The sequence below is a fragment of the Trichosurus vulpecula genome, chromosome 3, assembly GCF_011100635.1.
Source record: "Trichosurus vulpecula isolate mTriVul1 chromosome 3, mTriVul1.pri, whole genome shotgun sequence".
Taxonomy (NCBI): Eukaryota; Metazoa; Chordata; class Mammalia; order Diprotodontia; family Phalangeridae; genus Trichosurus; species Trichosurus vulpecula.
In genome coordinates this window covers 413,567,414-413,579,636 of record NC_050575.1, presented here as the reverse complement: position 1 = coordinate 413,579,636, position 12,223 = coordinate 413,567,414, and positions in this window count along the sequence as shown.

Below are 12,223 nucleotides of genomic sequence, written 5' to 3'. Positions count from 1 at the left end.
CCCCAATTAATGAGCATCTTCTCAATTTCCAATTCTTTGCCACCTCAAAAAGTTGGTATAAATACTTTTGGTAAAATGGGTCCTTTTCCTTTTTCTTTTATCTCTTTGGGGTACAGACATTGTAGTACTTTTTCTGGGTCAAAGGATATGCACAATTTTATAGCACTTTGAGCACATAAAATTTCCAAATTGTTCCCCAAAATGATTGGACCAGTTCCCAATTCAACCAACAATTTAATAGTATGCTTATTTTCCTTCATCTCCTCCAACATTTCTCCTTTCTGATAGGTCAGTGCCTCAGAGTTGTTTTAATTTGCATTTCTCTAATTAATAGTGACTTAGAACATTTTTTCACACAAAATAGACAGTTTTGATTTCTTTGTATGAAAAGGGTCTGTTCATATCCTTTGGCCATTTGTCAATTGGGGAATGGCTCTTATTTTTATAAATTTGGCTGAGTTCCCTATATATTTGAGAAATGAAGCCTTTATCAGAGAAACCTGCTATAAAAATGTTATATTACTTCATTGTACATGGTACCTTTTAGCAAGATGTAGTTTCACTGATTATGTCTTTTAATTAGGTCTTTTTTCTTTTGCTTTGTCTGAGATCATGATTGCTACCCCTGTTTTGTTTACTTCAGCTAAAGCTTATTAGATTCTGCTCCAGCCTTTTATTTGAACTTTGTGTGTCTTTCTCTTTCAAGTGTGTCTCTTATAAAAGATACATTGTTGAATTCTGGTTTTTAATCCATTCTACTATCAGTTTTCATTTTATGGGTGAGTTCATCCCCCTTCACATTCACAATTATGATTACTGTGGGTTGCCTTCTATCCTGTTTTCTTCTGTTTATCTTTCTCTCTCTTTTTTTTTCCTGTCCCTCCACCTGTTTTGCTTCTGACCCCTTCTTCTCTTAATCTGTCCTCCTTTTTAGCATTTCCCATACATACATCTCATTTCTTTCCCCTCCTATTTCCCTGTTGGGTGAAAAAGATTTCTATACCCAACTGAGTGTGTATGTATCAGATAGATAGGTAGATGGATAGACAGATAGAAATAGATACATAATTCTTTTTTCTTTGAACAAATTCCAATGAGAGTGTGGTTCAAGCATTGCCCACCATGCCCCCATTTCTCTCTCCACTATAAAATCTCCTCCTTGCATGGCTCTTTTATGTGAGAAAATTTCCCCCATTCTACCTCTCCCTTTTCCCTTTCCCCAGTGCACCCCTCTTTCTCACTCTTTCATTTCTTTTTTAAAGAGATTATCCCAACATAATCAACTCATATCCATGCCCTCTGTATATGTACACTCTTTCTAACTGCCCCAATAATGATTAAGTTCTTAGAAGTTACAAGTATCACCTTCCCATATAGGAATTTAAACAGTTTAATCTTATTAAATTCCTTATGATTTCTCTTCTATGTTTATCTTTCTATGTTTCTCTTAAATGTTGTGTTTGAATGTTGGATTTTCTATTCAGCTGTGATCTTTTCATCAGGCATTCTTGGAAGTTCCTCTATTTCATTAAATATCCATTTTTCCCCAAAGAATTATAGCCCATTTTGCTGGGTAGGTTATTCTTGGTTGTAATTTCAGCTCCATTCCCCTCCCAAATACCATATTATAAGCCTTCTGCATGGAAGCTTTAACATGGAAAGCTTTAAGATGGAAGCTACTAATTTTTATGGGATCCTGACTGTGGATCCCTGATATTTGAATCATTTCTTTCTAGCTGCTTTCAATATTTTCTCCTTGACCTGGGAGCTTTGGAATTTGGCTATAGTATTGCTGGGAGTTTTCATTTAAAGATCTCCTTGGGGAGGTGATCAGTGGATTTTGTTTCAATTTCTGTTTTTCCCTCTGGAACTAAGATATTGAGGAAGTTTTCCTTTGTAACTTTTTTTTTGAAATATGATGTCTAGGTTCTTTGTTTGATCATGGCTTTCCAAGTAGTACAATGATTCTTAAACTGTCTCTCCTTGATGTTTCTCCAGTGAGATATTTCACATTTTCTTCTATTTTTCATTCTTTTGACTTTGTTTTATTTTTTCTTGATATCTCATAGAGTCATTAGCTTCCACTTATATAATTCTAATTTTTAAAGAATTAACTTTCTTCAGTGATCTTTTGTACCTATTTTTCTACTTGGCCATTTCTAGTTTTTAAGGTGCTATTTTCTTCTTTTGTGACACTTTTACCAAGCTGTTAATTCTCTTTTCTTAATTTTCTTACATTGTTCTCATTTCTTTTCCTCTATCATTCCTATAACTTTGTTTAACTCTTCCAGGAATCATTATTGGGCTTGGGTCCAATTAGCATTTTTCTTTGAGGCTTTGTTTGTAGATGTTTTCACATCATTGTCTTCTTCTGAGTTTATGCCTTCATCTCTTCTGCCACCATAGTAGCTTTTTATTGTCATGTTCTTTTTGTTGTTTGCTCATTTTCCACTCTATTTCTTGACTTTGAACTTTTAAAGTTGGGCTCTGCTTACCTTGGGGCATGGAGGCACTATCCCAAGCTTCAGATTTCTTTGCACTGCTATTTTCAGATATAGTTTTGATATAGTTTTTAGTGTTTCCAAGGTGGCATGAACTGGGAATAGGTATAGTCACTGTTCTTATGGTCTGAGTTGTGGTCTCTATGCAGGAAGGGCTCTTGCTCCCCTGCAACTAGTGCAAGCACTAGTACTCTTCTTCATCCTGGAACTGTGACCCAGAACTGAATATGGACAATAGAGCTGCCAATCAGCACCAGCTGCACCCAGTGCCAGCAAAGGGTCCCCTGTAATCTCTTTCTGACCAGTTTTCTGACTCCTTTACTGTCTCTGGGATGGAATTTTCTAAAGCTGCTGCTGCTACTGCTTTGACCATGTCCAAAGGACCACTGCTTGTACTCTTGCCACATTCTGGGCAGGTTCCCATCCCAGTGTCACAGATTTCTCCTGCCAACACCCTCAGTTATCTTAGGCTGGTAAAATATCTCTCCTTGACCTTTCATTGGCTCTGCTGCTCCAGAATACAACTTGAGGCATTATTTTAAAGATGTTTGGAGAGCAATGTTGGGAAAGTTTGGTTGGGTTGCTGCCTGTACTCTGCCATCTTGGTTTCACCCTTTTGTATTACTTTTTTAAATGGAGGTGGTAAGAGGGAAAGAAAACAAATGCTTTTTAGTTAAAAAAAATAAAATTTAAGTAAAAGAAAAAGAGAATACCAGCTCCTAAAGCAAGAATGAGTTCACTCTTTCTCCCTATATCTCTAGCACCTAGCACCAAGTCTGGTCCATAGTATATACCTAATGAAGTGTACAGTCTCATATAATAAAAATATGAAGTGTGAATGTACCTAACTGATGATGAGGCTTCAAGGGCTGGCAGACTTTGGCATCCTCCCTCTCTCCCCAAGCCCTGTCTTCTGAAGCTAAACATCTCTTCCTTTATCCTGTCCTGGCAGATTCACTTCAAAAAATTACATTGATCAGCTGGAGAAAGTCTGGATGATCCTGGATTTGGACTTGGAATGGAGCCCAGAAGTAGGAAAGGACAGATGTAAAGTTGATAGCAAGCCTTAAAGGGCTAGGGAAATGCCAGCTTTTTTTTACTAGTCCACCTCTGTTCCCCAAATGAGAAAGCTGAGATACAGAAATTTTTGAGTGACAAGCCCACGGTCACAAGGGCATTCAGGGGCAGAGCCAAGATTTTAACGAAAACCCTCTGTCTCTAGACCCAGCACATTTTGTCCTCTGTGACAATATTTCTCTAAGGGAGACAGCCAGGGTGGCAGACAGTGTCCAGTTCATGAAACATTGAGATCAGTGGAAAGAATCGTCAATGGAGAAGACAAAATTTAAAGGCAGATAATAGATGTCTTCATGTATTGGAGAGGATGTCAAATGGAATAATAGCCAGCATTTACACAGTGCTATACAAATATGGTCTCATTGGATCCTCACATCACTTCTAGAAGGCAGGTGCTATCATTGTACCCATTTTACAGATAAGGAAACTGAGGCAAACAGAGTTAAGTGACTTGCCCGGGGTCACACAGCTAGTAAGTATCTGAGGTCAGATTTGAACTCAGGAAGATGAGTCTTCCTGACTCCAGGCTTGGTGCTCTATCCACTGTGTCATCTCTAATAGGAAGAGATGTTACCTTTGCCCTGCAAACAGAGAACAATGGGTCAAAGTTGCAGAGAGGTAGATTTAGGGTTATATCAAAAAGAACTTCTTCCCAAGTAGCTCTCCTAGTGTGGAAGAGCCTGCTTTGGGACATAGTGGGTTCTCCCTCCCCAGAGACTGATCCACAGAGGCTGGACAAGCCTGGCTCAGGTACGATGCAGATGGGATCCTTGGTCAGGTATGGACTGGCCAGGCTTCTCTGGCCCCTTCCAGCTCTGAGATTCTGTGACTGGGATGTGGTTACTCAGCATGAGAGCACTCTGGAGCCAAAGCCCAGGACTCTTGTGCCATAGACATCAGCAAACTGGGAAAAAATGCTGTGGTTTGATGCTCCATGTGGCAATCATTAAGAACAACCTGTGTTTCCACACACAGGGCTCCCGGATGGCTTCCAGGGAAGGATCAGGGGAGTACGGCTGAAGCTCCCAAACTCGGATAATCCCCCTGGGCCACCTCCACATCATCATCTGCCTGACCATCCTTGGCATTCCAGGCCAGCCTCCAGCACCCCAGCTTCCAGCATCTCAACCAGTCTGCTGGAACATCCACCTAGACCCGGGAGCTCATGAAGCAAAAGGCCCCCATGCAAATAAAGGCTCCTGATGGCCTGAGTTCACCCCTGGACTGTAGGACCCCTCCCCTCTTAATTCATCCTGAACACCAGTCCAGTTCCTCAAAACATGGCTTCCAACCTCCCAAATTTCATGAACATCTGGAAAAATAATTCTCTGACTTGGGACAATTGCAGAGCTAGGAGCAATGAGGGCAGGTGTCACCTCGATGTAATTGAGGACTTCCCAACAAGCAGATGTCTCCAAGTGAAATTCTCATTAGGGAGTGAGAAATCAATCAACCAGAATTTTCTGGGCCCCTACACTATGCCATGTATTATGTTGGGCATTAGCTTTACAAAAAGAAAAACACATCAGTCCCTGCTCTCAAGGAATTTACCATCTACATTGCAAGATACAGTGCGTAGATAAAAGTATGAGTGAAATAAATGTGATGGGGGTCCCCAAGAACTGGAGGGGATGGGGAGCCAGTTAAGCAGTGACCATGTTAGGATGTGAGCTTGCATATAGTTTGGGAGAGTAAATCTAGAGGCTCACTTCCAGTAGGACTCCTCTGGCATCGACATTGTGCTGTGGTCTTTGTTTTTGTTGTCATTTTGCTTTGTTTTTATATTTTTTTTAATTTTTATTTTTCAACATTCACTTCCATAAGATTTTGAGTTCCAAATTTTCTCCCCCTCCCCAAGATGTTGTACAATCTGATATAGGTTATACATATACATTTGTATTAAACATATTTTCACATTAGTCATGTAAAGAAGAATTAGAATCAATGGGAGAAACCATGAGAAAGAAACAACAAAGAGAGAGAGAGAGCAAATAAAATGCTTCAATCTGCATTCTGACTCCATAGTTCTTTCTCTGGATGTAGATAGCATTTTCCATCATGACGCTTTTAGAGTTTTCTTAGACCCTTGCATTTCTGAGAGGAGGTAAGTCTATCAAAGTTAGTCATCACACAATGTAGCTGTAACTATGTACAATGTTCTCCTGGTCTTGCTCACTTCACTCAGCATCAGTTCATATAAGTCTTTCCAGGCTTTTCTGAAGTCTTCCTGCTCATCATTTCTTATAGCACAATAGTATTCCATCTCATTCATATACCATAACTTGTTCAGGCATTCCACAATTGAGAAGCAGTCCTTCAACTTCCAAATCTTGGCCACCACAAAGAGAGCTTCTATAAGTATTTTTGCACAAGTGAGTCCTTTTCCCACTTGTATGGTCTCTTTGGGATATAGCCCTAGAAGTGGTATTGCTGGGTCAAAAGGTATGCACAGTTTTATAGCCCTTTGGGCATAGTTCCAAATTGCTTTCTAGAATGGCTGGATCAGTTCACAATTCTACCAGCAATGAATTAGTGTTCAAATTTTCCACATCTTCTCCAGCATTTATAATTTTACCATTTTGTCATATTAGCCAATCTGATAGGAGGGATATGGTACCTCAAAGTTGTTTTGATTTGTATCTCTCTAATCAATAGTGATTTAGAGCACTTTTTCATATGACTATAGAGATCTTTAATTTCTTCCTCTGAAAATGGCCTATTCATATGCTTTGACCATTTATCAGTTGGGGAATGACTTGTTGTCTTAGAAATTTGACTCAGTTCTCTATACATTTTAAAAATGAGGCCTTTATCAGAGACACTGGTTGTAAAAATTGTTCCCCAGCTTTGTGTTTCCCTCCTAATCTTGGCTGCATTGGTTTTGTTTGTGCAAAACCTTTGTAATTTAATGTATTTACAATTATCCATTTTGTATCTCATAATGTTCTCTATCTCTTGTTTGGTCATAAATTCTTCCATTCTCCATAAGTCTGACAGGTAAACTACTCCTTGCTCTCCTAATTTGCTTATACTATCAGCTTTTATATCTAAATCATGTAACTACTTTGACTTTATCTTGGTATTTTTTTTTATTTAGGGTCTGTGGTCTTTGAAGGGAACCACTGGAGAGTTTCTCCACCCAGGACTCCATTAGATTTCCTAGTTTGGGGGAAACCACTAGAAACTCATTGGCATTTTTTTCTCTTCATTGTAGGCTGCCATCAGATAGCAGTCTTCAGTGGCGTTTCCTTTCAAGTCAGATTGAGTTCCTTTGGGAATGGCATGTATACATTTCCCTCTTTAAGCATTGACATTTAAGTTACTTTCGTAATTTATTTATCTATAGAGAATAAAGGACTGAAGTCAAGAACACCGGAATTCAAATCCTGCCTCAGATACTTCCTAGCTGTGTGACCCTGGGAAGTCACTTAGCCTCTGCCTCAGTTTCCTCAACTGTAAGATGATGACACTAATAGTAGATCTTTCACAGGATTGTCAGGAGGATCAAAGGAGATAGTATTTGAAAGCACCATGTCTTGTACATAATAGGCACTTAATAAATGCTCTTCTTAATGATACTTTCTGTTTTTCCCAAGCCTTTGCAAATATTGACAATTGAGGTCAATATGAGGAGTTGTTTGTCCATGCTCAAAGAGTATGGTGACATCAGGAAGGTGATACCATGACTTGCAAGTGAATAGGATTTAAGTAAGGGAGCGCTATGCAAAGTCACCAGCCTCACTTTCTCTGGGCTTAGTGGCCAGTCAGGATGACTAGAGATGACCCAGGATGCAGTGGGAGGCCTTGGCCTTCTTAAGCTAAGGTTTTTCCAGGGTCTCAGTTTGATTGAGGCAATGCCAATTCAGTGATTAAGGTTAGGTAAGAAATGAGGCAAAGAATGGTCTTTTACCCAGTCAAAAAAACTAACAAACCCAAACCCAAACCAAACACAAAATCAGTCTGGGAGGGGAAGACCCTAAGGATTTCTGGCCCAAACAGACACAATTGCTATTTATATTCACTCAGAGCCAGCAGAGCCAGAACAAAGACCAAGTGAACTTGGGCTGATACCCACTGCTGGCTAATCAATGAGAGCCAGAGTGATTTGGGTTTAAGGAATTGTCCATAAAAAAGAAATCTAGCCCACAAACCCCAACATATCTTCCTGGATTTTGGAGACCAAAATTTATATATGAGCAGTAGAGATTTTGCATACCTCTGGGAGGTACCTTTAGAACCTGAGAGAGATAGGCAAGCTCTGGAGACCCAACCCACTGGCTCATATTTAGATTGTAAGAATAAGTCCAGAGTCTCACTACGTGAATAAAAGGTAACGAGGGTAACACCAGCAACTGGGGGTTCCAAAAGAGGCCTCATATGGTCTATTGCACTTTAGTTGAAACTTTAAGGAAGCTCAGGACTCAGAGAGGGCATTCCAGGCATCAGGGAACAATGTGTGGAAAAGCAAGAAGATAAGAGATGGAAAAACAGAAAGAAACCCGGCTTGCTGAACCCCAGTGCATGAAGGGAAATGAAGGGCAGCATGCTTGAAAAGAGAGGCTGGTGCCAGGTTGCTTGAAAGACTCTGGATGCCATGCCTTTAACCCTAGAAGTGTGAGCGGCCATCGGAGCTTTCCATGTGTCCACAGCGTGATGTGGTATCCAGCGAAGTTCATGTGATCTGGGGCTTCATTCAAAAGCAGGCAGTTCTCCCACTGGCCTCAACCCTGGTCAGACCTCATCTGGAGGATTATATTCACTTCTAAGCCCTGAATTTTTTAAAAGACAATAAGTTGGAAATTATTTCAAGAATGATGGAAGTCCTCAAGTCCATGACTCATGAAGATTAATTGAAGGAACTGAAGAAGAATCCTGAAGAAGAAAAGGTTTAGTGGGGACCTGAGAGCCATCTTCAAGTATCTGAAGGCTGTTATATAGAAGAGAGATTGGACTTGTTCTGTTTGGTGCTAAAGGGCAGAACCAGGCCAATGGGGGAAATTGGCCTTCCATGGCTCTCAAACTGATTGGTTGGTGTCTGCCCATTTTTCCCAGGATGAGCTGCTGTGGATTCATGATCACAGTCTCTGCTTGGTACAGAGGGAGTCAAAAGATATGTTTGATTTTGGGGGCATAGTTGTCATTGGCCTTCCAGAATACCTCGACCAGTTTCCAGCTCCTCCGACCATCAATTAGTGTGCCTGCTGTCCCGCAGCCCTTCCGGCATTGGTCACTTTCCTTTTGTGTCACCTTTGCCAAATGACAGAGGAAGGGAGGGAGCAAGGGAGGGGAGAAGTGTTGGTGTAGGGCCTCCTCTGTGCCAGTCATTGTCCTAAGCCCCTTTTTGAATTATTATCTTTGATTCACACAACAACAAAAAGCCTCAGAAATGGTTTAGTTTGCAATTTCTATCCACATTTCATCTTAAAGTGTTGGGTAAACGCAAAGTGACACCTGCAGGTCACCATTATGATCATTTCCATCAGCTTCTATGGCTCCTAGCAGTTGAGCTAAGTAGCTGAGTGTCTAAGTAGCTACAGAAGAAGCCAGAGGCCAACTGTCCAGAGCTCTTCTCCACAGGTCTCAGCTTTAATTTCCATGGTTGATCAATCAATTAATAAACATTTATGAAGCATTTACTATGTGCCAGGCACTGTGCTAAGTGTTGGGGTTACAGAAAGAGGCAAAGACAGTCCCTGCCCTCAAGGAGCTTACAATCTAATATATACAAACAAGCTCCATACAGGATAAATAGAAATAATGAACAGAGGGAAGACACTAGAATTCAGAGGACTTGGAGAAAGCTTCCTGTAGAAGGTAGGGTTTTAGCTGGGACTTAAAGGAAGCGAGGGAGGTCAGGAGTTGGATAAACTCTTTCCCACTTGAAATTCCCTGCATTACCCTATATATAGGCTGCTTTTCCTTACTTGTGCACATATCACCTCCCTTCAGTAGAATGTACACTCCTTGAGGGCAGGGGATGTTTACATTTCTGTTTTTTCGTCCTTAATGCTCAGCACTGTGCCGGGCACATAGTAGACATTAAGCAAATGATTTGTATAAATCAATTTGACTAAAATAAAACAGGCTTTCCCCTCAGCCTGAGAGATTTAAGGTAGTTCTGAGGAAGACTAACAGTCCTGGATTTAAGGCCAATAAGCATTGAAATAGGAAGGCAATGAAGACTTTGAAGACTCCTCCTGCATAAACCAATAATAGCACCACCTCCCATCACAGAAGCTCTCTGCCCCTTTCAGAATCATTGAGTCACAGAATCACAGACTGTCAGTTCTGGGACAGTTTTTCAAAGTCCATCCCCAGCCCCTGGTACAGTGGGAGGGGCACAGCTTTGGGAATCAAAGGACTCGTATTCAAGTTGCAGCTCCACGACCTTTACCTCCCTGAGGCCTCAGTTTCCCAAGTATAAAATGAGTGGGTAGGACTAAGTGGCTCCTGATGTCTCTTCCAGCTCTAAATTTATGATCCTATGATGCCAAGTTTACAGACAAGGAAACTGAGTCCCAGAGAGGGACTTGTTTTAGATCACACATTTAACAACAGGATGTCACTGAAGCTTCACTGTTTCCCTGCATGGCAGGTGTGGCAAGCTTTCTAAGCCTCCCATTATAGTTAGGGAAATGGAGGGGCACAGAAATAAAGTGATTTACCTAAGTTTTCCCAACTAATAAGGAGAGCTGGGCTAGGTAACATCTGGAAGTCGCTTCCTAGTCCACAGAAGTCTCCAAGGTTCATCTGTTTCCACAGAGAGAGGAAGCCAAAACAGGAAACCATGTGCATGCCAAAAGTATTCCTCATTCCTCAGGCTCAGGGTGTCGCTAACCACACATCCATGTCTCCCCCCCCAAGCTCCTGCTCACCAGGCTTTCCTCTGGAGAAGCCACAAAGGCTCCCATCCCTTGCAGCTGCAAAGGCTGTGATGTGATCCAAGGTGTCTCATCCCTGGTCCATGACTGAGGTTCCAGAAGACAAGCATTACTTTGTATTCTCATCTAGCTAACAGAACTCCAGGCTCAAGAAGTCCAGGGCTTTGGGAGATGGATGGGACTGGCAGTCAGGAGACAGGGACTCACCTTGTGATGTTGGAAATGTTCTGATCTCTACCTGCACCTCAGTGCCCCTGCCAAGTAAAGGGGTGAGCAAGATTAGACAATCTCTGGGGTCTCCTCTAGCTCTGACATTCTGAGTACCTACATCCCTGTGCTTAGCTCTCATCCTCTCCAGGCTCACAACCCTCCACTTGCAGTCAATTAACATTTATTAAGCGCCTACTATGTGCCAAGCACTGTGCTAAGCACCAAGGATATAAAGGAGAAAAGAAGTCCTTGCTCTCAAAAACCTGACGGTCTAATGACGGAGACAGACAACATACAAAGTTCCCTTTACATATATGTGTCTATATATTTGTATATATGTATACATACACATACTCACACACATACACATATATACATTTGTTGTTGCTGTTGTTGGACAACTAGGTGGTGCAATAGATAGAATGATGGGCCTGGATTCAGAAAGACCTAGTTCAAACTTGGCTTTACATACTTACTAACCATGTGACCCTGGGCAAGTCATTTAACCCTGTTTGCCTCAGTTTCCTCATCTATAAAATGAACTGGAAAAAGATATGGCAAACAACTCTGGTGTCTTTGCCAAGAACACCCCAAATAGGGTCATGAAGAGTTGGACATGGCTCAAACAACTGAACAACAATACGTACATGTGTATATATCACTGTTACTGTATACAGTGTTTTCTTGGTTCTGCTCACTACACTTTGCATGAAGTCATTCATGCGAATGATTTCCCAGGTCTTTCTGAAACCATTGTGCTCAGACTAACTTGAACTCAAGTCTTCCTCATTCCAGGTTCAGCACTCTATCCACTGTGCCATCTAGCTGCTTGCCAAAATGCATTTTTCTGATCGAGTATTATGCAAACTTTGCAAAATATTATTTAAGAATACAAGCTGGTTTGTCGTAGTCAGTGGCTAGAAGTGCTGGACCTTCATACAGAAAATCCTGAGATCAAATCTGATATCTCTGGTACTTACTAGCTGTGTAACACCTGGGTGGAACCCAGGGCAAATCATTTCCCTGCACATCCTCAGTTTCTTCCTCTCCAAAATAGAGTTAATCAGAGCATCTGCCCCACAGTTTGTTGTGAGAAGTCAAAAGTAATTGGATATAAAGCTCTTTGTAGGCATTAAAGCATTATATAAATACAAGCAATTATTATTGTCCATGTAACACATTTTAGGAAATCCTTTAATTCTCATAAATGCTTAGTCCTCTGCAGTTGCTACTAATGTTCACCAATGTGTGCACTTTAATGGATGCTTGATTTTTTTTTCATTTAAATCTCCAGCTCTGGCACTTTGATATAATGTAACTGGGAAAAAGCAACTTGAGATTCCTCTTTGATAATGTACTATGGATTCTCTCTCTTAATGTTTGTCCTCTTTCTTTCTCCAATATTCCTTGTTAAGTTTTTGTTATTTCCAGAAACATTCTAGGTGGGTACTTTGTTTCATCTTGTTTTTCTGAACAGATAATAAGTGTCATTTTTTTCCCACCAACTGAAATATCTAAGTATTTGATTAGTAAAGACCTTAAATTGTCTTTCTT